This window comes from Lagopus muta, chromosome 3 (genome assembly GCF_023343835.1).
Source record: "Lagopus muta isolate bLagMut1 chromosome 3, bLagMut1 primary, whole genome shotgun sequence".
Classification (NCBI taxonomy): Eukaryota; Metazoa; Chordata; class Aves; order Galliformes; family Phasianidae; genus Lagopus; species Lagopus muta.
Window position 1 is genome coordinate 9435229 of NC_064435.1, and position 26979 is coordinate 9462207.

The following is a 26979-nucleotide window of genomic DNA, read 5'->3' on the forward strand; positions in this document are numbered from 1 at the left end:
ACCATCTGATGTGAGGAAATTGGGAGTTAGGTCTAATAACTAACTGCAAGCATAGAGAGAAGGTTTAAATAAATATGCTTTAGAGCAGGGACATGCGTTATGTTTGGAAATCCAGGCAGACTCTTCCTGCCGTCTGTGTTTTGTTTCTGAATCCAATGCTATCAAAATGAATAAGCTGTTTGCTCTTTCGACTGCACACCACATGACAGCTAGTTTCCATCCAAAAGCTTTGGCCCTTGCATGTAAATTGATCCTGTAAAGTTAACTCCTTTGTTCAAGAGGTTAAGTATGTGATGTATCAACTGAGCTTTTTGTGTAAAAGCCACAGAGTTATATAATTTCTGAGCCATATGTGTATTGTAGAATAATTTGCAGTAAAGATATGTGGAGGAACAAAGATAGATCACACAAAAAAATGCAGGCTCCAGTTCAAGAAAGTATCCATTTAGAGCAGAATTTAAGCATACGCTTAACTCCATTGAATATGGCTTCTAATCACATTTCAGGTTAACCATGTGGTTAATACTGGCCCAGTGGGGAGGGATTTACGCAAATGCTTAAAACCTCTGAACTGGGCAGGGGTTACAAAAAGGCCTCTCAAATCTGCACTGACAAAGTTAGGGATCTAAACTCACACCCAGACTATAGTGAACGTCCCAGACAAAGACACAAGGGAAAGAAAAAGTTTTAAGGAAACAGGATCATCAGGAGATACTTCAGAAAGGCCAAACATGCAATCTGGGTTTGACCCTGTCTGCAAAACACTGAGATAACTCTTCTCCAGGATGCAGCAGCACAGCTAGAAGATGAGGACACCAGGGTCTTCACCAACCTGCATGGAACCTCTGCTTACAGTGTGGGCTAGGTGAACGCTGAGGACACCAGCTGGGACTCTAGAGATCCATTTGTTGTTCTTATTCACACACTGGACATGACCTTGGCTACGTTCCCTCTGCAATGTGGCAACCCTAGCACCCATCCCAGACACCCGTGTGGCAGTGGAGGACCAGGAAATACTCACAGGCATGAGAGCTCAGAAGTCCCTTTTGTAGATGGAAAAATACCTCCATCCAATGTCCTGGCTGCTATCGCCATAAATATATCCCAAGGAATACAAAGGGCTTCTATAAAAGTTGAGTTTTTCATTTGAGACAATGAAAAACTCAGAATGTAAGACGAGGAAAAGGAATCTTCCTTGTGGGAAACAGTACTGTCTTTGCATTGTCTTCTTCAATGAAACCAGTGTTGCCTAGGTAGAATGACGTCTCCTCTGACATCTTAATCCCCGCCGCCTACCCTGCTGGCAGTGGGATCATAAGCATCTTTGGCAACAGACAATTGGCATTTTCAAAACATGTTAAATTCTTCCCTTCTGCTGCAGTGCATCTGGACACAGAATATACTGGCAGCCTCGCTCAACATTATCACTTTATTAGAAACTCTTGAAGGAGTATATTTGTCTTATGCCTTCAGATTTTTGTTATTTTTCTCTGGTAGCAAGAACCAACAGCGCTCAAGGTACTTCCCAAAGAAAATAAAGGCACAGCCTCTGCCCTGCAGAACCATCAATCCCTTTAAGATCCTTTGCAGTATTGTGAAATAGAAGAACCAGAAACCTAACACCAACGTTGTGAAAATGTGAAGGTACTGTTAATATTTTCCTTTTGTGTGTGTGTGTGTGTGTTTGTGTGTGTGTTTGTGTGTGTGTGTGTTTAATCTTCGTCTCTGTAATAACGAGGTCTATTTTTTTTCACTGTAATTGGGTAGTCTGGGGAAAGCAATGCCTTCCTTGATTTCACTGCCTTAATCCTGCTTCTGGTTCAAGGCAGAGCACTGCATTAGCTGTAGCACTGAGCACCTATTGTGGTCTTCCTCCTTGGCACCTCTGACACCAGAGCAAAGCCTGGGATCTCACTGACTCCAGGACTTGCTGATTTCAGGAGCATGGTCAGGCTCTGGCCTGAACTGATACAGCACAGCTCCACCGCCTGCCCAGAGCCCTGCCAGTTCCTCCCAGGTGAAGATCTAGCCCCCAGCCTCCATTAATTATCATTGTAATTCAGAGATGCAGAATGTGTTTATCACAAAACAGAGAGAGCGTGGTCAGCTGCATGAGCTCAAAAAAGGAAAGGTGTTTGCTTGTCTCAGCTCCAAGGGGCAACATCTTGGTGACAGTGAGCACAGGTCTGCCAGGAGCAGGCTGCTCTCACTAATGTTAACTGGAGCCGATGGAAAGAGGCTAGACAGCTCCTTTTAGTCCCACCCTGCCCTATTTTTCTATGATGTCTCTTATTTAACAAGGAATCAAGTCTTCCCTGCTGGTACGAATTATATCACCCGAGGCCAGGCAGTGTGTCGTAGAAGCAGAGGGCTCAGTTCAGGCACAGCTTTGAGGATGAAGTTCAGTTTTGGGGGCCAGGAACTGTGGAAGTGGTTACCAGGAGCTCCGGGAGAAGTAGGGCCATGCAGGATGAAGGTAACAGGCAAATTCAGGCCAGCAGAATTTCTCTGTGCATTTCACTGACTGGTTTGGGAGGTTTTGCATGGATTAGGGTAGGATTTGTCAGGCTGCAGTGCCAAGCCAGTGTTGATTCACAGAATCCTTTTTATTTTTTAACTGTGTCAGTGTTCCCTAGCTGGCATCTCTCTCCCTGAATCTGCCTGGGTAGTAAGAAGGGAAGATTTATTTTCAGCTTTTGTATTGTAGCTGGGGGTGAGGGGAGGCTTCTTTTGTCTGCTTTTAAGGAGACACCCTCTCCTCTTCTTCACAGTCCAGGGCTAAAGTAGGCGGGGGATGCTGGCAATTGTCCCTCAGCATGAGGGCATGGATAGCAACACACAGCCCCCCAGATGCACGTGTGCCTGTCTGATTACTGCTGTGGGAGCTGCCTGCATATTTTAGGGGACAATTAGGCCAAGGCAGCGCCTACTGCCTATTCACTCTGTCTCCACCCTAGGGAGCAGGAGAAATGATTTGTAAGGGAACAGACTTAACGTCTTCTGGCTTTGGTCAGCTGTGGTGTGAAAATAATTTCATTGAAGGCAATTAGTATCAAGCCCTAATTGAAAACAAAAGTGCTGTAGCATCTATAGTGTGGCCTTGGAGTGGGTGGAAAAGAGGCAATGGGGAATGGGCAGGAGTACCAGCACACTGAGTGCTGAGTGGCTGCTCATTCCCAATATGTGAGGGGCAAAGGTGGGCAGCCTTCAGCCCTGCTTATGCCCTCACAGGGGCTTCTCCAGCAAGAGGAAAGTAGTAAAGCATACACACTGCTCTGCTGGAGCTGGCAGTGACCTGAAAGGCTGGAGGAAGTCTGGCTGGGACAGGCTGCTCATGTGCATCCACACAGAGCAGAACAGACTAGTGCCACTCTCCACAGCAAATCCTCACTAATCCTCCAAAAGCAGAGACAAAAACTAAACAAGGGATGCAGCCTGAGCTTGCTCGGGTGCTGCTGTTCAGCCTCTGGCACGTGCCCAAGTGGAGCTGGGTAATCCTCCAGCGCTCCCGCAAGGTTTGCACCAGCAGAAGGCCTGGCTTCCCCCAGGAACCGCGATCAGGCCTTTGTGCTGGTCCTCAGGCCCTGCTGCTGCCTGCAGCCCAGCATGGAGCTCCACATTAGCAGTCTCATTAAAATGTGCTTTTTCTGCCCTTGTGCCTGGCCCTGCATCAGGTTCATTTAAAGATGATGCTCAAAATGATTACTCAGAGGGTGTTTTGTGGTTGGGACCTCCAAATCACTGTAACCTCTTCCAGGTGCCCTACTGCAGAGAGCCCCCCAGAGAAGGACCTGGGGGTCCTGATGGATGAAAAACTTAACCATGAACCAGGAGTACATCTTGCAGCTCAGAAAGCAAATGGTGTCCTGGGCTCCATCAGAAGAGGGGTGGCCAGCAGGGACAGGGAGGTGATTGTCCCCCTCTACTCTGCCCTTGTGAGGCCCCATCTGCAGCGCTGTGTACAGGTCTGGAGCCCCCAGAACAAGAAAGAGAGGGAACTGTTGGAGAGGATCCAGAGAAGAGACACAAAGGTGATCTGGGCACTGGATCACCTCCCCTATGAAGACAGGGTGAGGGAGCTGGGCTTGTTTAGCCTGCAGAAAAGAGGGCTGCGGGGTGACCTCATTGCAGCCTTTCAGTACCTAAAGGGAGCCCACAAACAGGAGGGGAATCAACTCTTTGAAAGGATAGATAATTGCAGGACAAGGGGAAGTGGTTTTAAGTTTGGGGTTGAGATTTAGGTTGGATGTGAGGGGGAAATTCTTTACCCAGAGAGTGGTGAGGTGCTGGAACAGGCTGCCCAGAGAGGTTGTGGATGCCCCGTCCCTGGAGGTGTTCAAGGTCAGATTGGATGGGGCCCTGGGCAGCCTGGTCTAGTATTAAATGGGGAGGTTGGTGGTCCTGCATGTGGCGGGGGGGTTGGAGATTCATGATCCTCGAGGTCCCTTCCAACCCTGGCCATTCTGTGATTCTGTGATTCTGTGATACTGGGAGGAATAGCTGACCCATGCTTATTCCTGCGCTCTGCTGGGGACTTTTCTAACAGTATAACAGTTCTGACAAGTGCCAGCGCTGAGACAATCCCCTGGCAATATATAATTCATTGGTCAAGGTGTAGATTAGGTGTCTTCAGTACATTCAGGTGACTACAAGACTTCTGTGATTGAAATAGCAGCTCTGCAACACAAGTGGTTTTGCAGAATAGTGTTGGACTGCTTATCTGGGGAAAGCAGTCCTTGCTTGAGCCAAAGCCACCATGTGCCCTCACTTCCCACATCACGCATTTGCACTGCACATGAAAAATCCCTGTGCATTCACCACACACTAAACCTGAGAGTGGGCTGAGCAGGAATTCAGGGCAATCTCAGCCTGCACGATTTATTAATTGCTTCATATAGTGGAAAATAAATTATCCCAAATGCTAGGAAAATTTATATATGGAGTTTTCTTCTTGAGCTAATTTAGAGCTATGTTGAAATATTTCAGCTAAATATCTGTTTGCCTCATTGTAGCTTAGTGAATCAGATGACACATTGCAGTCAATTAAACCAACAGTATGACAGTAAACAGTAGTGTACAGTGTGCAGTAGTACAGTATGCAGTCATGTCTACTGTGGTAAGAGAAATCAACAAGCCTGTACGAAAGCATAGGCCTTCTGGCAAGATTTCCATAAAAAGAATAGGCTTCCTTATTTGAGGTTTCAATTATTAGGTTCCTGTTCCTACAAGGAACTGATGTATGCCATCATCCATCCAAGTTATTCTGAGCTGTTTTTCACTTCGGATCTGCCTGCATCTCTATGAATCATTTCCCCACAATTAGGAGCATGTATTAAAAAATGTTTGGTGTATTTAAAAACTTCAGCTAATTGTCAGTCTTTGGTCCCTTCAGCATAGACTACTGAAAAGATTTTTAGATTAAGTCTTTTATTATTAGCAAGGATTGACTCTTCAGCTGTATAAACTGGGGGAGTATCATTGCAAATTCCCAGATTCGATCCTCATCTCTCTAAAGCACATCTTCAGCCTTAAGCAACAGTGTTTCCTGGGAGAAATATACTGGGATGAATAACATGATCTGTATCCCAGTGTGGAGGAAATACTGTGATAGCACCTGTTCCAGAAGAAAATAAAAAACCATGTTCTAATTTCAGAATCATGCCTAAGCCTGGTACAGCAAAACGCTGCTCAAGCAAGTAATAAACTTTAACCATGTACACCATTTTCAGTGACTTCAACAAGAATTAGAAGTAAGATTTTGGGAGGAAGGTCTGTCATTTTAATTTTAACAGAAAACTACATATAGAATGCTATTTAAAGCACAGAAAATCTGCTGAATGCAGAGAGCAATTTTTACTTTTTTTTACAGTCCCTTGTCCTTGAAGATCCTCATAGAATCACCAATATTAAATTCAACAGGAGTTTTCCACAGAGGAAATCTGTCATTTATTTTCCTTATGGTCCTTACTGAGCAAATATAGAGAAAATAAAGTTTACTGTGGCACAAGGGAGATTTATATTTGAAGTCACTTTTCAATCACTAGAAGTTACAAATATCTGGACCTGTGACTGCTATCTCTGAAAAGCTGAGCATGTTTCTTGACAAATCCTGTGTTACATGAGTGAACGTGAAGGGCACAACGTGTTACTCAAATTTGTGTGTGTGTTCTTTTTTTAATTTCCTCTTTTGTTTATCTTTATTTCTGAGTCTGAAGAAGTGTGCCTTTCCTAGTTAAAACAGTCACGTATCCTCAAAATTACCACACTTGGTCCAAATGTAACCTTCATCCATGCACGTTCTTCTTCCAAGTCCCAGACTTTTTCAGTTTCAGGCACATCTTTCCAATGAAGATCAATTGCATATGTGTTTCACTGCATTTTCAGAGACCTAACAGTCATCAGAGAAACCAGAAGAGTCAGATTTTTAGTTGAAAGAAGACACAATAGTATACATTCAGCTTTGTAGGCCTAGTTCAAGTATGCAAGGACATTTATTGTTCACATATAACTGTGTCTAATTGGGTGACTAATTATCCAAACACAGATTTACAGTCAGAATGGGGAAAGAGGGCAGAAAAGAAGCAAAAGAGTGTAATATCATTTCCTTCATTCACACTCTGTGTTCATACCTCAAAAACACCTCTGCTCTTCCCCCCTTATTGTGAGGTTCCAACCACTCCTGCTGTTCGTGAACACACAGTTGATACTTTACATCACAAGCTTAAAGAAGTCCAGACACCACCTATGTGCTATCTGGATGTGTTTAGCCTTGAAATTAGAACCTTATATCAAAGCTGGTAGATAATGGCAGCTAAAAGAAAAATCACATTCAAGTGGAGATTTTGTGCCTAGAGTTGTCACAGCAGTGCTCTGGACCATCCATGGCTTAAGAGTGGCTGCTTCAAATTGCATGTTTTGATTCACTGCTCAGGGTATCTCAAATCTGCAGCTAACATTTCCTTTCCAATTATTGCTGTGAGTGGGATAAAATACATTTTAATATCTTTGCGTTGAGAGTCTTACCTAGAAAGAGGGATGTATTTCCACTGCACTGCAAGACCATTAGATTTATTTGCAAAATTCACTTAACTCTGGTCCATGATATTGCCAGAAATCCTTGATGGAATTATAGTTCCATAATTACAGCTTTATAAATTATAGGCCTTAATAGCTTGAGGGCCAGATTCTCACTTACAATAAATCATCAAGACTTCATTGATTTTATTGAAGTATAAGGAGGTATGTTAGCTTATACTGGCTGAGAAGTCAGGTGAGATCTTCATTCTTTGAAGTCACTGGGAGTTCTGCCATCGATTTAAAGGCAGCCCGAAATTAACCCTTGGTCCATGTCTTTCATAGCCACTTTGCTACCATGAACTGAATTGATACAATAAATTGTTGGAGATAAAGATATCACAAACCAGGATGGCATTGCTAATTAAAATCTGTCATTACTTTTCATGATCTGAAAGGTTGAGCACTATAAGGGTATGATTCTCTACCACTCTGCACCTTAGTCTCCCTTTGTATAGACTGAATGCAGTAATATATCCTGAATTCTGATGTCTTTTTACTGGTCTTATTATACATGCACACATATAAAGTTTTAGAGTACGTCACTGCTCACTCCTATCTAATTTATTGTTCATACATGAGCCTAAGTGAGAGGAACAGATTAATGTCTGGAAGATAGCCAGCATTACAAATGGCCAGCAAATGGATGTATCAGTTCACTCCAACTCCTCTGACAACCTGCACAGCCTTCTGCCAAGAAGCCAGACAGTGGAATAGATGCCAAAATACAGAGCATGAGAGAGAGCATTGCACTGGGTGAAATAAATATATTTATTTATGTAGTGAAAGTTATTCACTGCCGTGGGTCATATTTGACCTAGTGATGATCATTCAGGATGGATGTAACTATCATCCACTTAAAGAATAAGCAGAATACACTATTCAGTGTTTCCCATTAAAACAATCCCTGTAGCATTTACATAGTGCCCATGTATTTTAATGACCAAATGCTTTTGTGAGCTGTAATTTGTCCACGTGGACATTCAGTTATAGAAACAGAGCTATTGAAAGTTTCATTCCAGAACAGCTATTGACTTTTTGACACCTAGAATTTGCACACTTGTGCTTTGCCCAGGATTCTGGGGGAAGTCAGTTTTGGCAGGCAAATCAGAGTTCAGTGGTTCCTAAGTCCAAACAGTGAATACTTGATTACAGTTTATTGCCTCTGAGTGTAACTCCCTTAAATATTAAAACACATTTTCCAGAGTAGGATTATTAGGGGTCTGTTAAGGATAGGAAAGTATAGGCCCAAATTTACCAAGAGATGAGGTGACTGTGGTGTAGGTAAAGGAGAGTATGAAATATTTACCTGTTTAATCCAGAGTGACTGATGAAAGGTAAGCTTGAGAGAGTGTTCTCATGAAACTGTTCCTGTATTGCACTTCTCCACTTTTCCTTTCCTCTCTGCTTACAGTTACAACTGCATTATTTGTCCCTCTGCTAAGATAAACATAAATTCCCCACTTTTGAATCTGTTACAACAAATTTACTAGTTTCACTCAGAAGAAAGTTATATGCTGCTTCTTGATAGCTTCACCACAAAAAGATAAGGGATAGCTGGTAGAAACACTGAGCTTCTCAAAACATTGAGCTTCTCAGAACAACAAATTGGTGGTCAGGAGGCAGGCATATAATGACAAGCTCCTTGTTCCAGGGTAGGCTGTACTCTGCTTGAGGGAAGCTGGGGCAACCGTTATACCATTTCAGCTCTGATGCACCAGAGGTGGCATTTGGAAGGTCATTGCTTCAAGTTGTGTCCGGACCATGACATACAAAAAGCAGAGATGGAAAGTAGGGAAAACTGTAAAAAGCTGCAGCCAAGCTGTATCCAAGGAGTGGACAATTGTGAAATGAATAGCAGGTGGCAAGATAGGACATTCAATGGACATCTTAATTTAGACAACAACATGCTATTGCCCTGAACCATCCTGAAAGTCCAGAACAGCTTAATTGTGGCAGGTAGCTTGAACCCTTCTGAATCCACAAACAATGCAATGACAACAAATGACATTGAGGAACTCACTCCAGGAAGCAGTCCTGAACACACATGATTTCGTATTATCATGGCCCTAGAAACAACATGACAGCGATCTCAGAAGTGGATTGATGAAGTCAATCTAGAGATCTTCAGAAAACATCTGAATGTGGTCTTGCTCTAGGTAGCCCCACTTGAGAAGGTAGAACCAGATGGACCCAGAGGTCTCTGCTAAGCTCAGTTTGAGATTCTGTAATTAGGGGTCTGGTTTCTGTCATTAGTGCTTGAAGGATGTATTAACCACAGTTTCATTTCTGTTTTTCAGTACCTACACATGCTTCTATTCATTGGAGTAGAGTATATATGGATGAGAGTGGAGTTTTCACACAGGGTACACAGTTACTCCAAGCAACCTGCAAGGTTATGATGAATAGAAGGACAAGGGGAAATGGCTTTAAATGAAAAGAAGGTTTAGGCTAGATGTTAGGAAGAAATTTTGTGCTTAGAGGGTGTTGAGGCACTGGCATATGCTGCCCAGAAAAGCTGAAGATGGCCCATGCCTGGAGGCATTCAGTGCCAGGTTGGAGGGGGCCCTGAGCAACCTTGCACACAGCAGGGATTGGAACTAGATGATCATTAAGATTCCCCCAAGCTCAAATCATTCTGTCATTGTATGATGATTCTATGAATACGATCCCAAGGACTGCATTTTTCTGAGTACTGCACATTAATAGAGCATTAACCAGGAGAATACTAATTACACGTTATTTTTTCTATTTACTCAAAAGGAATTCAGTATGGCAAAATTCCATGATAAAGAGGAAGGCAGTGGAACAAATTTATGCTTTTATTACATACATAAATGTCATTTTCATCCTGCCACTGAAGGCTCCACAAGCCCTGTGTGGATTGCAGCTGACTGCCAAGATCTCTGCAGCACCATCAAACACACCCTCAGATGATGGTCCAGTGACTCTGATCTCCACTTAATGAGTGCAGGCAGGAAGATTGGAACAAAAACCAAAACACACTCTGGTAACATTTCTAGAATTAAAATCTCCATTCTGAAGAAGCTATAGAGTTGAGCTCTTTTTCTGTTTTAGCCAGGCTTCAACTTCTCAGTGAACATGGGCCAAAACATCTGGGTCTCTGAGTTACCAGTGTGCTGTGAGTGCATGGCTGTCTGATTCTCTGCCCAGTTTCATCCTCAGAGCATCCCATCTTCTTGAGCCCAGGCAGACAAGACAGCATTGTGCAACCCACCCACCCAGTTGTATTCATCCACCCTCCAGGGAAGGAGACAAAGTGGTCAGAGACTACCAGAGATGCCATAGCATGAGGAAACAGCAAATACTCTTCTCAGTTATGGAGGAGTACATTTGGTTTCTGTTCAGACCAGTTGTGTAATTGAACAATGATGGCATCCATCTCCAGGGCACAATGAATAAGATCATATCTATTATCACCACCACTACCAGATGGTTGAATTGCTCTTCAGGACTGCAGAATGACTTGTATTTTCAAATCTATACAAGAGAGGCAGGAAGTTATCTTCAACAGCAAGCTGCTTTACCAAAACAGAATTATTGTTAATTTATGCACATCCCCAGTGTGCAGCCTGGTGTGAGTACTGTGATTTAGGTTAAAGCCACCATCACTGTATGAATTGTGCACAATCACTCGAGATCTTTGCAAAATACAAAATACAGTTTGCTCTCTTTGCCTGTTCTGCACAGCTTTCATTACAGAAACATCTGTTAGAAGCGCTCTAGCTAAGGGTTTGTCAGAGTTTCCGTTATAAACCCCTATATTCAAGGGGTTACTGCAACTCAGCCATAAAAATTTGCTCCAGGCTCAGACTTGGCATAAAAGGTCTCCAGTGGGAGATTTTTTTTCCTTGAAACCAAAAAGTTAAAATACATGCAGTTAAACAAAAGAAATTAACTTCCCTCAGAGACTGCCTCTCCCAGATCTGTATTAGGCATACATATACATGTTGTATATCAGCCATTAACTGTAAGCTATTTATTAATTATTTTATACAGCTATTTATTAACATACAGTTGCTACCCTTGTGAGCTTATTGATTCATTTAAAAAAAAAAAGCAGCCAGATGATTTCCAACAAAAATCAGCAACTGCATAGAAAAGAAGATCAATGCATGCTATAAGGGAAGCACTTTTTCATATTCAGCTGTAACTAACTTTCCTCTTGCAGACAACGTGTTTATCCTGGGCTGCCATTAAGGCCTACTGACCAAAATGACCCAAAGATGAGCAAAGACAATATTTCTTTTAAGAGGCAGTCTGCTCCAGCAGGACGAAGGAGATTAGCAGAAAGATGTTAAGAAGTAGGAAATATTTAGAGAGGATAAGCAAGGGGGAAGGGTTCCTTGTACTGTACTGATGAAAGCGGGTAAGGTGATCCATGAATAATGGCAGACTCAAAAATCCTCCAGGAAGCCTGGGGTAGACAAAGAGATGGGATCCATAGAAGATTTGAAATAGCTTTGCAGGTGAGGGGAGATCAAGTAAAGTTTATATTCAGGAGATCTTAGAATTGAGGTTTCACGTTTGAGACTATGAGTAATGGGAATGTTCAGCCAGTGGGGCCTCCTCAGCATTCCCCGAGTTTCAAGCACATGGGAGAGTCAAAAGCCTCCAAGTCCAAAACACTGGGGCAGCAACAACCCTGAACGAGCCAAGCTCCTGTTACACCATTCATTGTGCAACCAGCTGCAGCCACAGAGCTCAGTGCTGATCCTGCAGGAATTTAAGCCCAGGAGTAATCCCATTTAAATTAATGGGATTGTGCCTCAGAAGTGTAGAGTTAAGCACATGTGTACTCATTTGCTGGAGCAGGCTGTGGGCAGCATGTACACTTTCAGAGTGCTGGGCCTGCAGCAACATTCTGCATGTGTTCATCAGAGTGCTTCCCATTCATCAAGCAGGATGGCTCTGGAGCGAGCATTGAGGTCTCTAAAGAATACCCCCAAACTGAGGGAAGTCATGCAGTGATTCATCTAGTGGCACCCTTTCCTCTGAGTCAGTCCTGAACAAAAGTCTCAGCCTGTCTTAAAGATGGGAAAGTGCTGTTGGATGTGCCGTGCCCCGGAGGAGATGGAAAACAAACATCCTGCCTGTGACTGCCACTTAAGGTCTCAGCAGCTCTCTCAGAATTCAGTTTTTAGCCCTAGTGTTTCTGGCCAAAATCCAGCTGCTGTAATTTCAGCTTTCTGGTTCACACTTCCCACGTGGGCTCCTGTTCTCTCACAGCTTCATCTGGATTTCTGAACACCAATAAGCAGCTACTGCAGCTCTGATGGATGAGGAAAATGCCTCTGGATACACAACAGATGACCTGGGATTAATCAGAGAATGAGCGTGATGTGAAGAAATAACACTACTTACCTCACTTGCATTGAGTACTGCTTTGGTTTACATTAAAATCAGACATTGCTCAGCACACTTGCTTCCAGCAAAATTGCACCCCAGCATTCATTGATGTTGAAATAACTACTGCGCTACATATAACAAGTTCCATTTAATCCCCTAAAAATGGTACAGCATCTTGCATGAGTAACACAGGTATTGTGTTCTCCTGCTCATGAATATAAGAGGAAAATTTCTCTGCTGCATTTTGTTGTCAGCACACACAGTACTTGGGAGGCTTCTGTTTCTTGGGAACTGGCCAGTCTCCTTCAGTGCTCCAGAGTCAACAACGCCATCATTTGATGCCCTTCTGCACAGCCCTACTTAAGCATCAGGATCTCCTCTGGAGGAAAATCTCAGATCAGGAATCAGCCTCTTGAGTCATAGGTTATCTGAAGTTAAGGAACTCATGGCTTCCTTCCTTTTGCCTGTTTTCTGCAGCCCTCATAAATTTTCACCACATTTCTTAGACTAGGAATGCTCTGACGAACTCTCCTCATATTATTAATTATTATTATGAGCTCATGAAAGTCCTTTTAATTGGAGAGAATGTCCCAAATGACAAAGCTTTGACTGGATTACTTCTAGCTTTTGCTTTACTCCAATGATGCAGGTACACATTTGGTTTGATTCAAAAACAGTTCCTGAAAACATAAATCATTTGGATGTGCTCAGGGACATGATTTAGTGTAGGGTTTTTAGATTTAGGGTAGTATGGTTAGCTTGTGGTTTGCCTCGATGACCTTCAAGGTCTTTTCCAACCTGAGCGATTCTATGATTCTATGACAAATAAATATAAAAATTCTGACAACAAAAATTGACATGAAGTAGTTAGGGATAGACAACAGCTAATAGGAAGTCCCTGCTGTTACTACATGTAATATAGCTCAACATTTAATCGCTGTCACATTATTTTCTTATCCCAGATTGTTCTACATGGCATCATAGGATCAGACATCTGACAGGCCTAAGGAAGCCTTCTAGAATAGACCAGACGTTAAAGATTTGCCTCTGCTGTAAGAAGTGAACAATGTTCACAGAAGTTATAAACATTTCCATGTAGTAAAACATTTTCATAGACAGTCATTACTAATGTCAACTTTGTGTATCATTTTGTTTTGAAATTTCCAACATGCCCATCTCTACAAGTCCTTGAAAAATTGTCCTTTTTTACACATTCCATACATAAATGTATGAAAGTGCTGAATATCATGTGTTTAAAATGAATGGGGGTTGATGTTAATTTGTTATGTTAACAAAAAACAGTTTGGTATTTCCGCATGCAATTTGACTATGTTAATAGTCTACAATCTATCACACCAAGAGATGACAGAAGTAACTTCTTAACTATATAAAAGTGTCAGGGATTTTGCTAATGTATCTTCTTCAGAAGAAAGATAACTCACACTTCCATCTGGATCCCACTTAGCTGCTGCAAAGTAGCAGCATCAGCAACCAGAACAGCAGAAACAGCAGAGTCAGAGTTCAGGTCCCAGTGCCATCCTGTTGTTTCTGTGAGAACAAGGAAAATGATACTGGAAAAATACAGCAGAATACACCAGGAAGAGGAATTACGCTTGGCTGTAAAGCTCTTTCTTAAGTAACCACTGGAGATTTCCACTTTCTTTTATTTTGGTAATCAGACATGATCTAGGATTCTGTTAGCACTTTGCATGTCAAGTGGAAGATTCACACCAGAGAAAGACTGGGAAGCAGATTCCTGGGCTGTGGTCTATAGCACACTGGTGAGCTCACTGTTCTGTGGTATGCTGGCTTTCATCCTGGACTTCACCTGGAAGGAACAGAGCCAAAAGAAGGATGAGATGAGATCAACAGCAAAAGCAGAAACCATGATCAACTTTTACGAGAAGGTCAATACCTATATTCCTCTAAAGATCCCTTAAAGAGAGGCATAAGTGCTTTTTCAGTGTGCTTTTCCATGTAATGTAAATTGCCACAAGGATGTTACATGATGACTCGGAGGGTAAGTGGCCATGAGGCAATTTCTTTACTGAGATGGAGAGCTCATCACAGAAAAGCTGGAAAACACCTGCAGGTGTGGGAATAAGTTTCTGCTCTTACTGGGATAAAAAAAAAAAGCCCTGGACATGGCACAGGATTTTCAAGGTCTCAGCATACAGCATATATTTCTGTATGTTCTCCAAAAGGCCTTTTTTATTTTTTTCACAGATGAGAAAATTGATGTGGATGCTAGCAGAGGAAAAAACACTAAACGATGCAGTTAAGGTGGCCCACAGTGAAGAGAAACTGAATAATATTAGCAAAACGAGGCAATGAAATGTGTGAAATCCAAGTTTATGCTAATGTATGAAATGCAGCGCTAGATTTGGCTTCTGATTCACCAAGCTATTTTTTTCCAATGACCGTGTTTGTCATTTGCCCACGAATACAATTAAAAGCACAGAACTAAGAGGATTCGGATTGCTGACCTGATCACAGAAGTTGAGGAAGAGTTTCCTGCTGACTCCAGGGGCCTTTGGGTGATAATTTTTGCAGGGTGCACCACTTATTACTAAAATAGTCTCCACCACATCAAAATCCAGAGTAAATTAGTTCGCGAAATGGCATCTACTTGTGTCACATTTTCTGCATTAGCTCTGTCTGAGGCTGATCTATTTTAAATAGTTATTTCTTCATGGAACTTTAAAAGCTTGAGTCATTCCAGATGATGAAGTTAGAGGGAAAACTCCCTCTCCACCCCCTCTTCCCACCTCCATGTTCCATCCATTAAAAGAACTTGAAGTTTGACAGTAAAATTGTTTTTCAGACAGAGGTGTGCCTTTTGTCAGATCTTTGAACACCAGCATAAATGTGCCAAAACTAGGTTATAACAACCCAAATGGCTCAAAGTACTCATGGTACATAGCATTTGTTGGGCACTTGTCTGAGAGCTGCAAAACTGACCTCTGTCAAAGGAAAACCAGGAATGATAGAAGGAGTGAGGAGCACATAACCAACAGGGATGGGAAGAAACTCAGTGGTCAAGATGGGGAAGAGCTGGGTTTGTAACAGCTCTGCCTGCACAGCTCCAAATGACAGGCCTACTCTCCTCTACAGTATGGCTGTGATATAGAGTGTTCCACTGCATGCATCGAATCTACATTTATCAGTGCAGATTTTCACAGCCTTTACTTCCTCCCATGGCTTTTACTACCCAAGAAGGAATCATCTTGGAGAGGCAGCACAAAAAGCTGCAAACTAAAGGGAGTGTGGGAGTGAGAGGGTTTATGTGTGCTTTGATTTCAAAGCTTTGGCCTGAAAAGAGATATTTGCATTAGTAGGCTACAGAAAAAGGATGATTTGCTGCACTGAAAAAGTTAGTAGCTCCTGCAACATCAACACAGTTCATTGAAAGTTAGAAGAGGGGGGCGTGTTATTTTTAGGTGCTAAGTAATTCACATTTTGTGTTTAAAATAAAATATTCAGCTGTATCATTATGAGTCATTTCTGCTCAGATAGTTTACTAAAATATTCTCCTTATGTAATACTATCATCCAACTTACCTGGAATCTCTATTTTATTATAAAGTTAGCATACATGGGAAAGTCAACTGATACACTTGTAGTCTTCAGGCTAATAACAAAGCAAAACAATATTTCAGGCATAGTCACCATTAACAAGTTGTAAAACGTTGACTTCTCTAGCTATATTTTCAAATACTCTGTGTCTTCCCTATTATTGTTTTTCTTCTGCAGTTTATAGTCTATATGCCTGCAGCCAGGAACATGTGTTTCCAATTATCTGAGCTTTCCAAACCAGCTTTGCATTCAATAGCAGCTTCTTTTTTTAAGGTACAGCTCCTCCTCCCGCAGAAGTTAATATTCGTCTCCTTTTTCTTGCAGCAAACAGCAGTGGGTCTTGATTCCAGGCCCATTTTAGAAATCATTTAATTTGGAGCTCCCCCAGACAAGAATGTATTTTTGTTTAGACTTCTCGTACATTTTATGAAACAAAGCCAAGCTTTCATATTGAATGTATACAAAGTGCTGAAGCGAGAAAGGGAAAACTGATGTCATCCAGACTGCCCTATACACATTTTTCTCTGGTTTACTATACAGCAAAGTTTGACCATTAGAGCAATAATGGTAGGAATGTTAGATAGCATCTCATGCTTATAGTACTTGCTTAGTCCTCACAAATCCCCTTCCTGGAGCACCTGTCCAGCCTGCGTCCTGCAGCATATCGGAGTCGTGCATTGTAAGGTCCTACATTGAGATAATTCCCATTTGTCAGTGTAGAATTGAGGCAAACACGTTTGTGCCTCTGTTTTGGCTTAGGGCTCTAGTTTGCATTTGATATTTCTGATCATGTGCATCACAGAGGTGCTGGTCTTCTCTCCGGCTTCAATCTGGTGGAAGACCACAGGCTCACCACCAAGAGAAATTCAGGATGAAAGGTGTAAATTGAAATGTAGTCCCTACTGACTGTGTGAACATAACCAACATAAAGACATAAGCAGGAAATCAACCTAACCCTGAGGCATAGTTCATAATGATAAGAGACAGTCAGAGTGACCAGGGCAGAGTGCCCCCTGAGCAGGAGGAATGGGGGAGAGTGTTAGTGCACATCTGGTCTGGTTCTGAGTTAGAAAGAAGTGAAAACATAACTGGACACAAAAGTTTGGAAGTGGCCTGAGGTTTGTGAACCTAAATGAAGCCTAGGTGAGGGGCCAAAGGCCAGAAGAAGAAATTGAACTCTTTAATATTCACTAAATAACCACTGAACTCTTCAGCTCCTGAGAAGTGGAGAGGGAGGTGCTGGTCTCTGCTCAGTGGTACGGGATGATAGGATGTGTGAGAGCTGTACAATGTTGCATCAGGGGGTTTCAGACTGTGCATTAGGAGACATTTGTGGTGAGGGTGCTTGAACTCTGAAACAGGTTTCCAAGAGCCTGTGAATGCCTCAAAGCCTGTCAGTGTTCAATTTTACATTTAGATTATGCCCCTAATAACATGCTTCAACTTTTGGTTAGACTTCACATGGTCAGGCAGTCATTATTTTACCTTTATTGGTCCCTTCCAATATTCTAAATTTCTAAATTTATTCTAAATTCTATTCTATTCTAAATTTCAGTCCATATAAACTGAATCTACTTCCATTGTAAGGAGAGATAACTGGAGAGGGGTAAGAAATGAGAAGCCTTCAAAAACTTATTGACATTGCTGTGGCAGTATGTTCCAGGTCCTAGAGAACAGGAAGTTTGGTTTGAAGGTGTGAGGCTGTTAGGAACAGATTATAAACCCTTGGCCTTTAGTCACTGAGTAACCAAAGATCAAACTGCAGTGCACTCATCTGACCGCCACATGAGGAAAATTGTGTATGTTCTCATTTGTATGAGAAGCACTGCATGAACACTACTGCATGATTGCTTGAGCACCTGGGATATAGGATCCTCCTTCTGAAGCATAAAGCCAGTGGGGTAGTGTATGCTGAAAAAAAAAAAAAAAGGTAGAAAAGGAAGATATTTACCTCAAAAAGAGTCAACATTTTCTTGCTCAGCAGAAAACATGTTAACACAGCAGGTTGCAGAATGGGATGTAAAGCAGCCAGAAGGAGACTTCATGCATGATATTGTATAGCCCTCCTCCACACATGTGCTATATAGCCCTAAAACAGACGTGCAGCCAGTGTAGTACACATCAGTGTTTGAAATTGCAGCAGAGTAGCACAGTACAGATGAGACAGAGGTATGTGTTTCCAAATGAGCCAGGATGTACAGCCCAGCCAGCAAACATCCGCAGTGGGCAAGCGAGTGAGATGAGGGCAGCCACTGCCTCCTGCAGACCTGAAGGCATCTCTCTTAAGAACACATGACCAGCCAGAAGAGTGAAGCAATAGGGCTGAGCAGGGAAATGAGACATCTACAGAACATGTTCCTCCTTCGGGGAAAGGGTGCAGTCCTTCTATAACAGTAATGATGGTCATCAACTATTTCCAAATAAAAGCTGTAATTGGAAATACATTTATTTTCCTGTGGCCTTTCCTTTCCCAGATCCTACTGACGTTCACTAGGTTAATAGTCTTATACCCAGTCTGTGCTGTATACAGATATACAGTGTTTGTAGCATGTGAAATTTGTACTGTTTATAGAAGTGTTGACTCTCACATCTTTATGACGAGCCTCATGGCACCCATCCATACTTTTAAATGTACAGCTTGTGATAACAAGAGATTTACAAGTATTTTTAGCACTAATTTCATGCGTCTCTCCTCTCCATTCCTAAAAAAAATATGATTGATTGCTCACATGACTTCCAAAGGCTCAGATCATGATAAATTTATATTTCTCTAGAAGAATTCTCTAATTGCTAAACAAGTCCTGTGATCATCTGGGGCTTTGTCATAGTTTATTCACGAGTTCACATGACGTGTTTGTCATTTTTATGGATATAAGAAAAAAATCATTTGCAGTGAGTGTGGTGAGGCACTGCAAAAGGTTACCTAGAGAGGTGGTGGATGCTTCATCTCTGGAGACATTAAAGGTCATGCTGGATGGTGCACTGAGCAACATTCTCCAGCTGAGCATGTCCCTCTTCACTGCAGAGGCGTTGGACTAGATGGCCTTTAAGAGTCCCTGCCAACTCTAAGTATTCTGTGATTCTAGAAATTTCCTGCCACAAATCAATGACAACATACTGAGGAGCCATCTTTTTCAGCAGTTTTTAGAAATGAAGCTCAGGAAGGCATTGGAGGCAAAGTGAGAGCAACTCAAGCCTGATGAAATGCTCGTGGCATCCCAAATATCCTAACGTGGCCCTTTCAGCACAGCTGCCAGCCTGGAGACCTATAGAGAACAATGCAGAGTGGCACTCAAAAATTCAGATACCAGCTTTTTACTCATACAGCAGCGTTTAATTGCTACTGGTATGTGCGGTGTATGATTCAGATAGTATGTCAGTATGATCTGGAATTTCCACATAAACGATGGAACCAGCAGCCATGCTCACAAAATGAGAATATATTTGAGTGAAAGCTGTTTTCCTTAGTACCTTTTGTTGATTATATTCTGTTCTGAGCAGAACTGATTAAAAAGAGGTGTGGGTACTTGTGAATTTGGCTTCAGTATCCCCTTTGTCACTTTGGAAAAACATAAACAGGGTAGAAGATACAGCCTGTGAAAAAATTCTCCCTTTTTTGTCATTATAGCAAAGAAGTAAGAATGAAAAGGAAAGGGAAAAAAAAATGACCTTCTTTTTTTCCTATGAGAAAGAAAACTATTAAAACATAAAAAACAACTGAGAATGAAGTGCACACAGCCTTCATGCATTGGTACAGCATATGGTAACCACCATGGGTCAAGTGCTTCTTGTCAAGGCAGTTTCTAATTCCTGGACCTTCTCCTAACGTCAAGAGGTGTTGCTTAATAAATGTGCCCCCAATAAACGTTGTTAAACCTGTTGGAACACAGCTTCTGCTATATTTCACGGAATGAACAGTGGGAAAAACAGCAATGTCTGTTGTTTAATGTAAGAGCACGTGGCTTGCTGCTGGATGAAGGGGCACGGTGCCTTGGTGGATGCAGGAATGCCAGCAGGGATGCAGTTCTCAGGAGTAAACCTCCTTGACTGCTTGTTTAGGAAGGAGCAGACCGTAATGAAATGGGCAGGGATCTCCAAGCAAACGTTCAAATTGAACAACAGCTCAATCAAAAGGCCAATAGTCTCTAAACTAGCTAATTACTGAAGTTTTGTGAGAAAAATAATGTTTATAGATTATGGGAAGCTGTATCAGTATTAGTGAAATCCTTTTGGTTAGCATTTTCTAACAATTTGTTCTAATGTTTGCTAAGACAAGTACGTTGTTGTAAATCCTCCTGGAGCCCCCAGTACAACAAAGACAAAGAGCTGTTGGAGAGGGTCCAGAGGAGAGACACAAAGGTGATCAGAGGACTGGAGCACCTCCCCTGTGAGGACAGGCTGAGGGAGCTGGGCTTGTTCAGCATGGAGAAAAGAAAGCTGCGGGGTGACCTCATTGCAGCCTATCAGTACCTAAAGGGAGCCTACAAGCAGGAGGGGAATCAACTCTTTGAAAGGGTAGATAACTGCAGGACAGGGGGAAATGGTTTTAATTTGAGGGAGGGGAGATTTAGGTCAGACATCAGGGGGAAATTCTTTACCCAGAGAGTGGTGAGGTGCTGGAACAGGCTGCCCAGACAGGTTGTGGATGCCCCGTCCCTGGAGGTGTTCAAGGCCAGGTTGGATGGGGCCCTGGGCAGCTTGGTCTAGTATTAAATGGGGAGGTTGGTGGGCCTGCATGTGGCAGGGGTTGGAGATTCATGATCCTTGAGGTCCCTTCCAACCCAGGCCATTCTGTGGTTCTATGAAATACAGATAGAGTGTGAATATGGATGTCAGTGCAATTGTGCTGCAGTATTTCTCTGACAGTTTCTGGTAGCTATCAAAAGATATGGTATTTCTGAGTGCACAGGGAAAGTCCCCACTCAGAAGGAAAAGTCAATTAGTTTCATGCAAATATATGAAGTCATTTTTTCAAGGGTATAAAGCTGCTATGTGACGGAAGGGTGAAGCTTTTTTTCTCCAAATGTTTTCATTGTTTTGCTGAAGTCTTCTCCAAATCCAATTAGTTGGGTGGTAGAAGTTAAATAACCGATCTTTGTTTCCACAATTTCACAGCTCCTTATAATGATAAGGTTTGTGGTTGAAATATGAAAAATAACAGAGCTTGGGGCTTTGCAGGTTAATGATAACTCATCCACAATCATTTTGCTCATAATGTCAGTTATAATTTCCTGTGCTTTATCTTTCATATACATCGCTAAACCCTTTTAATCCTTAATGAACTGATTTGTCTTAATTCGGTAGCTGTAGAGTTCTTTGTTGAAACAGTGAGAATTTCACTCTCTGCTGTTGGTCTACAGAAAGTTATAGCCCAGGGAAACACAACCAGGGAGCAGGAAGCTCAGCTGCTTCCTGTGGATGCATTAAGGGAGGTTTTTTTAGTTTAAGAGCAAGCATCTCCACATCTGCATTAGGTAAAGCCACTGCCTTTTTTCTCAGGTGATAGTGGAGATCTTGCAGCTGCTGCGCCCCCTCCGGAATCCCCATCCACTTTTTTAGTTTTGATAACTGCTGGCCTGAGTTTGAAGTTTTCTCTCTACTCTGCTTCTGCCAAATATTTCTGTACAGTTTGTTTCAGGTTTCTTTTTTTTGTTTGTTTGTTTTAGTTTTGCTATTCTACCTACCACATCCCTTTTCTCCTTTTCACTAAGGTACAATACCTTACAATGAAGCTTTTCAAGAGGCATTTGTCACCAAATGATACTTTTCACAGTCAGCACAACCTTTTGTCAACCTTTTCTCTACTAGGGAAACAAAATTGTAACCACTTTTTGTGGTTCTGCACGAAAGCTGTTGGAACCTTTTAATAAACTGATAGATGCCCATTGAACATAACAAAGAATTTTTTTCCCACTTGGGAATTTTTCAAGACAAAAGCCAGTTCTGCAGCAAGCACTTGCTCTTCTGCTCACAGCTCACTGAAGGTAGCTGGAGGACGCTGGGCTTTTAATTATTGCTTTATCCCTCTCACCTTGACCTAACTGTGTCCTGGCAGGGAATGTTTGCCTACCTTTAACTGATTTACAGCAGATGTTAGTGGCAATAAATTATATCCCACTTCCCCCAGCTCTTTTTTTTTTTTTTTTTTCCCCTAGTACTGCTTGAATGTTTTCAAATGAAAAGTCTCTTCAACTTAAAAAGGCAATTTCTTAAAATATATATTTTGAGGCTTTATAACTATTTTCTCCTTTCTTTTTTTTTCCAGTTAAATTGAAAACAAAGGCAATGCTTTGTTCTTTTCCTCTGTTTTTATTTTCCTTTTGCTACTGGAAAGAGTGGCAATAAAAGGTGATTACAATAGGAAAGGTGAGAAGAAGTGACAGCAGAAGAACTTCTATGGAAATAAGTGAATAACTGAAATAGCTCACTGGCAAAATATGTGGAAAAAAAGGGGGGGAAAAAAAAAACTTCCCCAAGATTTTAATTTTTCCGTTTTTCCAGCAATTCCCTCCTGACATCATCAAGTAACCATTTGTTACTTGTTTCATGTATCACATGTTTAGGCAAAGGGAATGACTTCATGCCTGCGAAGCAAAACCTTTGTTCTACCAGCCCTGCGCACAGATGCTGCCGCCTGCACTTCAACAAAGTTTGCTGGGGTTGACCTCCATCAGCAGCCTCACACATCCTAGAAAATAGTGGAAGAACAACTGGGAATGAGAGGATCTGTCCTGGAAGTCGTGTCCTGACTCAGAACTGGGCTGGTGACCAGAGGATACAGGAGGCAAAGATGTCTCAAAATCCTGTTTCCACCCCAGTTTCACTGCCAGGTTCCCCACAGTATCACCTGGACCATATATAACCTATCTCAGCAGAGCAGGTGGGATTTCCAAACTTGAACACTTTCAGGGACCACTGTAACCAATGCCTGTGAAATCCTCATCCTGCAAACACCCAGAGCTTTATTTTGGGTTTTGAAATCCCTATGGACTTCAACGGGACAACTCTCGTGTAAATTTTATTTTATGAATTACATATGTGGGAATGAAGGGTCAGTTCTACATCTGTCTATCTTTAGGTCACTGATTTACACAGGGAGGCACTCAAGAGATTTGTGGATGTGGCACTGAGGGACATGGGTGAGTGGGCACGGTGGGAATGGGCTGACAGTTGGACTAGATGATCTTAACGGTATTTTCCAATCTTCTATTATTCTATTTTGATAGGAAGTGCTATTGCTTTCTCTTATTGTTGTAGCTGATAAAGAGTTTTACATTCGTAGTTTAACCAAGGTAGATTATGTAAATAAATAAAGCAGGTAAAAAGACTAAAAGGAAAAAAAAGTGATGTTCTCATTGTTACGGAGTGAACCAGAAGACACAAAGATCCAAATCCATAATCCAGAAACAAGCAACCGAACATTTTTCATCTTAATTTTCCTAAGGACTGCAGAGTTTGATCCTAAATTCCTTGACAACATGAGAGTTTTCAAACTCCCCTCCTCCTTTAAGACCTCCCTAATTTTGGGGGTGCTCTTCCCTCCCCTGCACCAGCCCTACAGTAAATCATCACTGGGACCCTCCAGTGTCCCCCAGACAGGCACATCAATCTTCTGTTACAGCCAAAGAGAGAGGGAGAAAGCAGAGGGAGAAGTAAAACCGGTTCAGGAGTCTCAGGTTGACAGCACACAAATGTGTGTGTGCACCCTGAGTGCAACATCACCCCCAGAGGAAGAAACCCTACCTAAAAATCACTATGTAGGAATAAAGAAAGGAAACTATCCCCGCCAGGATGTGAGGCTGGAGGCAGCGAGGGGAGGGCTGGGAGCTCCTGGGGCAGCTCAGTGTTTCCAGGCACTGCAGCCAGGACTGCAGCCTGCCACGGGCAGCCGAAGGGTTAACTGGAGAGGCAGCACGTTAGCTGTATCTGTGGAGATTATGGCGTGTTTATCCAGTGTTCAGATTTCCTGTCTGAGTGTTTGGATTTCCTGAAATCCCTGCTATCAGCCCAAGTGCTGTCCACCGAGCAGACCCTTTTCTCTCTCTCTTTTTTTTTTTGTTAGAAAAAAACTTCCATTTTTTTTTTTTTTTTTCACTTTGCTCACATGGTTGGCTTTCCTTCCTGCTCTCTTTCCAGTTGTAGTGCCTGTGTCTGCACACCGGTCAGGACATTTATGGATGCAGAGCAACACCCTTAGCCTGCAGAACTCTGGGCTCACCGTGCACTGGATTTCCTCTCTGTTTCTTTGTCGTTTTTTACTTTGGACTTTTATTTTATTTCATCTATTTCTTTTTCGTGGAAATAAAACCCGAAGAAACATGGTCTTTTCCAGGAAAGCATGGGAGAATATTTTTTAGTCTGAGATGGAATAATGGCCTTAGGTCTGAGGAGCACATCTGGCATGGGAATTCAGCCTGCACACATCCCGGTGAGTCGCAGGCGTGGGCTGGGAGGGTGCTGGGTGCCGTGCAGGACAAAGGCTGAGCGGGGCTGCAGAGCTGCAAAAAGCAGATGGGTGAAGCTGAAGGGAAAACTTTTTCAAAAGGAATCACCAAAGTCCATTTTTCATTCCTAAAATGCATGTTGCTCTACAGCCTAGATAACAGCTAGGTAAGCCTTTACATATCAGGCCAGATTCTGTGAGTCCTTACCCATGTAAGTAACTTTTACTCACATAGAAAACCTCAGTGACTTTAGGAAGAGCTCCATAAGAAAAGTATTGCAGCATTAGGACCACATGTAGTAAACTGCAACGTCTCAACCTCTGTAAAAATCATCTTAAAGAGAATTTTACGAGTGGTATTGTGTGCTTTCTTGGTATTTCATGTTTTTTTCTTGATCTATTTTTAAATTTTACAGAAAACTCACGTTCCAACTATTTATCCTATTGTCTCTTAACTAAGTTTGCTGGAAATGTATTTCATGCAGCAGTGTGCCGGGAGGCCAGAAAGGGGCTTTTGCTGTAGGAGGGAAAACGCTGTGCTGCCCTAGCTGGAAAGTTGCATTCAAACACTGGGCTTAACTGAGGTTTTAACTTCATTTTCAAATGTGAGAGCCCCTGGCAGCATTACTGCTAGCCTGAGGTGTTCTCTGTTAAACCATGGCCATGAGCACAATGGTTTGTCTGGTCTCAAAATCAGTGAATCAGCATTGAAAAGGAAAAAGGTTCTTCTTTTCAGACCTCTTTGGAGCAGATTTGTTGCCAGCACTCATGGAAGCATTGTGGCAGGATGATGTGGAAGATAAAGCATCATCACTGCTGCAGCTTTTCTTGTGTCCCTTAGCAGGAGGCCATGCTTCCACTACATATTCCTGAGCTGCTCCTTGGACCTGATCCAGGGATTTGGTTCTCTAATTTCAGGGAAAAACTCGATTCAGGAATTGCTTATATACTCAGAAACACCTATAGGGAAAACAGCCTTTATTTTAGTCCTGATTTTCATTAGACTACTGAAAATGTCCTGATCTGTAGCATATAATATACTGCATCTATGCATACTCAAAAGACTTTAATACTTAATTTTTTTTGATTTAACGGGAGAGAATACCTTACTTTTTCATACCAACAAAGAAAAGGAACCATTTTCCTAATTTTTTTCCAAAGCTTCCAATTTTGAAGTTTTAAACTTAATAATTATCTGGTGTTGCAGATTTCTGCACAATCCTTTGAATGTGGTCTTGCTGCTCTTTTTTAGGATTTTCTTCAGAATTTGCTGAAGGTTTGTATGAGAGCAGTCTGGCCAAACCCTTGCCTTGTTTTTGCCTGCAAGCCTTCAGGAATTTAGTTATTAACATGGAGCAACACTGAAACTGATGGTTTTTTATGCATTGAAATGTTGGTTCCTGCTGTGTACGTAGGTGGGCACACTCTGTGTGCCTCCAAAATGAGAGGCAGGGCAATGAACCCTTTACCTGAGTTAGACTAGACCTAGTGCCCTGCCTGCCCAAGGCTGCAATTGAAGTGGCTAGAGCATGTCTCAAAGATGGCGTAACAGTCAAAGCATCATTAAACATCAGTTAAGTGCAGAAAACAGTGCACTGATGAGGACAGAAGGGGAAATGTAAAGACTTCTGTAGGTCTTCCCAACTCTGGGTGTGGAAATGTGGTTCACTGAGTGATGAGCCTTGGAATTGGCTCAATTGGTTTTTCCCTCCTTTTTGCAGGACAGTCAGAGCTTTCTGGTTTAAGTCAGATTGGAAATGCTGTGGGAACAGTTTTTCTGGTGGTATTTTGGTATTTCCTCTTCTGCTCACGCCCAGACCAGGAAGTGCAGAAGCACAACCTTCAGCTCATTGTGTGCAGGTTTCTTTTTATAAATGTGAATTCTCTTTCCTCCTTCCCCTCAGCTTTTTTTTTTTTTTTTTTTTTCCTAATAGCCCTTACAAAGGTTTAAGTCTCACTTAGATTTAGACTACGGGATCTTTTGAACCTCTTTACATATCTGTACCAAGCATTAAATTGTTCCCTGATAAATAATTATCACATTAGTTTGAACCATCTAAATGCAATATTCCCACCTCAGCTCTCCATGCCCCCAGATTCCTGTGCCAGTGTTCCCCAGCAGCTCTTTCTGTGTTTCTGCTGCCATTCACTCCCATACCTTCAGCAGGATGAGGTCTGCCTGGACATGAATATTTATCTGTCCAGTTGCCAATAGATAAATAGATTAATAGCTACTTTTTGATAACCAACCACACCATTAAACTTTCTAAGATTAGATATGTCCTGTTCTTTCTTTCTCTCATTCTTCTTCCCTTTTCTGCATCACTGAGGAAGTTCAACTGATGCACCTTTCCTCCAAATTTCCAACACACTCATCATCACAACTGCTGGCCCTTCTGCCTTTCATACTGTTGTTGGCATGTGCAAATAAACAGTTATGACAGGAAAAGAGTCCTGCACAGCTAACTTCATGCATGTGGTGATGTTTCTTTGCTCAGAGATAAATGGACCAGAGGA

At 42.2% G+C, this 26979-nt stretch overlaps 1 protein-coding gene across 4 annotated transcripts in view; it reads left to right on the forward strand.

Moving 5' to 3' along the window:
• Positions 1-26979, forward strand: part of ASAP1 (ArfGAP with SH3 domain, ankyrin repeat and PH domain 1) — a 168322-nt gene that overhangs the window by 5314 nt on the left and 136029 nt on the right. For 3 of the 4 annotated variants that reach the window (XM_048939831.1, XM_048939833.1, XM_048939834.1), the window contains exon 1: positions 24159-24447. The gene's annotated coding sequence lies outside the window, so the exon portion shown is untranslated. Of the gene's footprint in view, positions 1-1497; positions 1645-24158; positions 24448-26979 lie in introns of those variants that run through there. The other variant, XM_048939832.1, reaches the window with a different exon arrangement.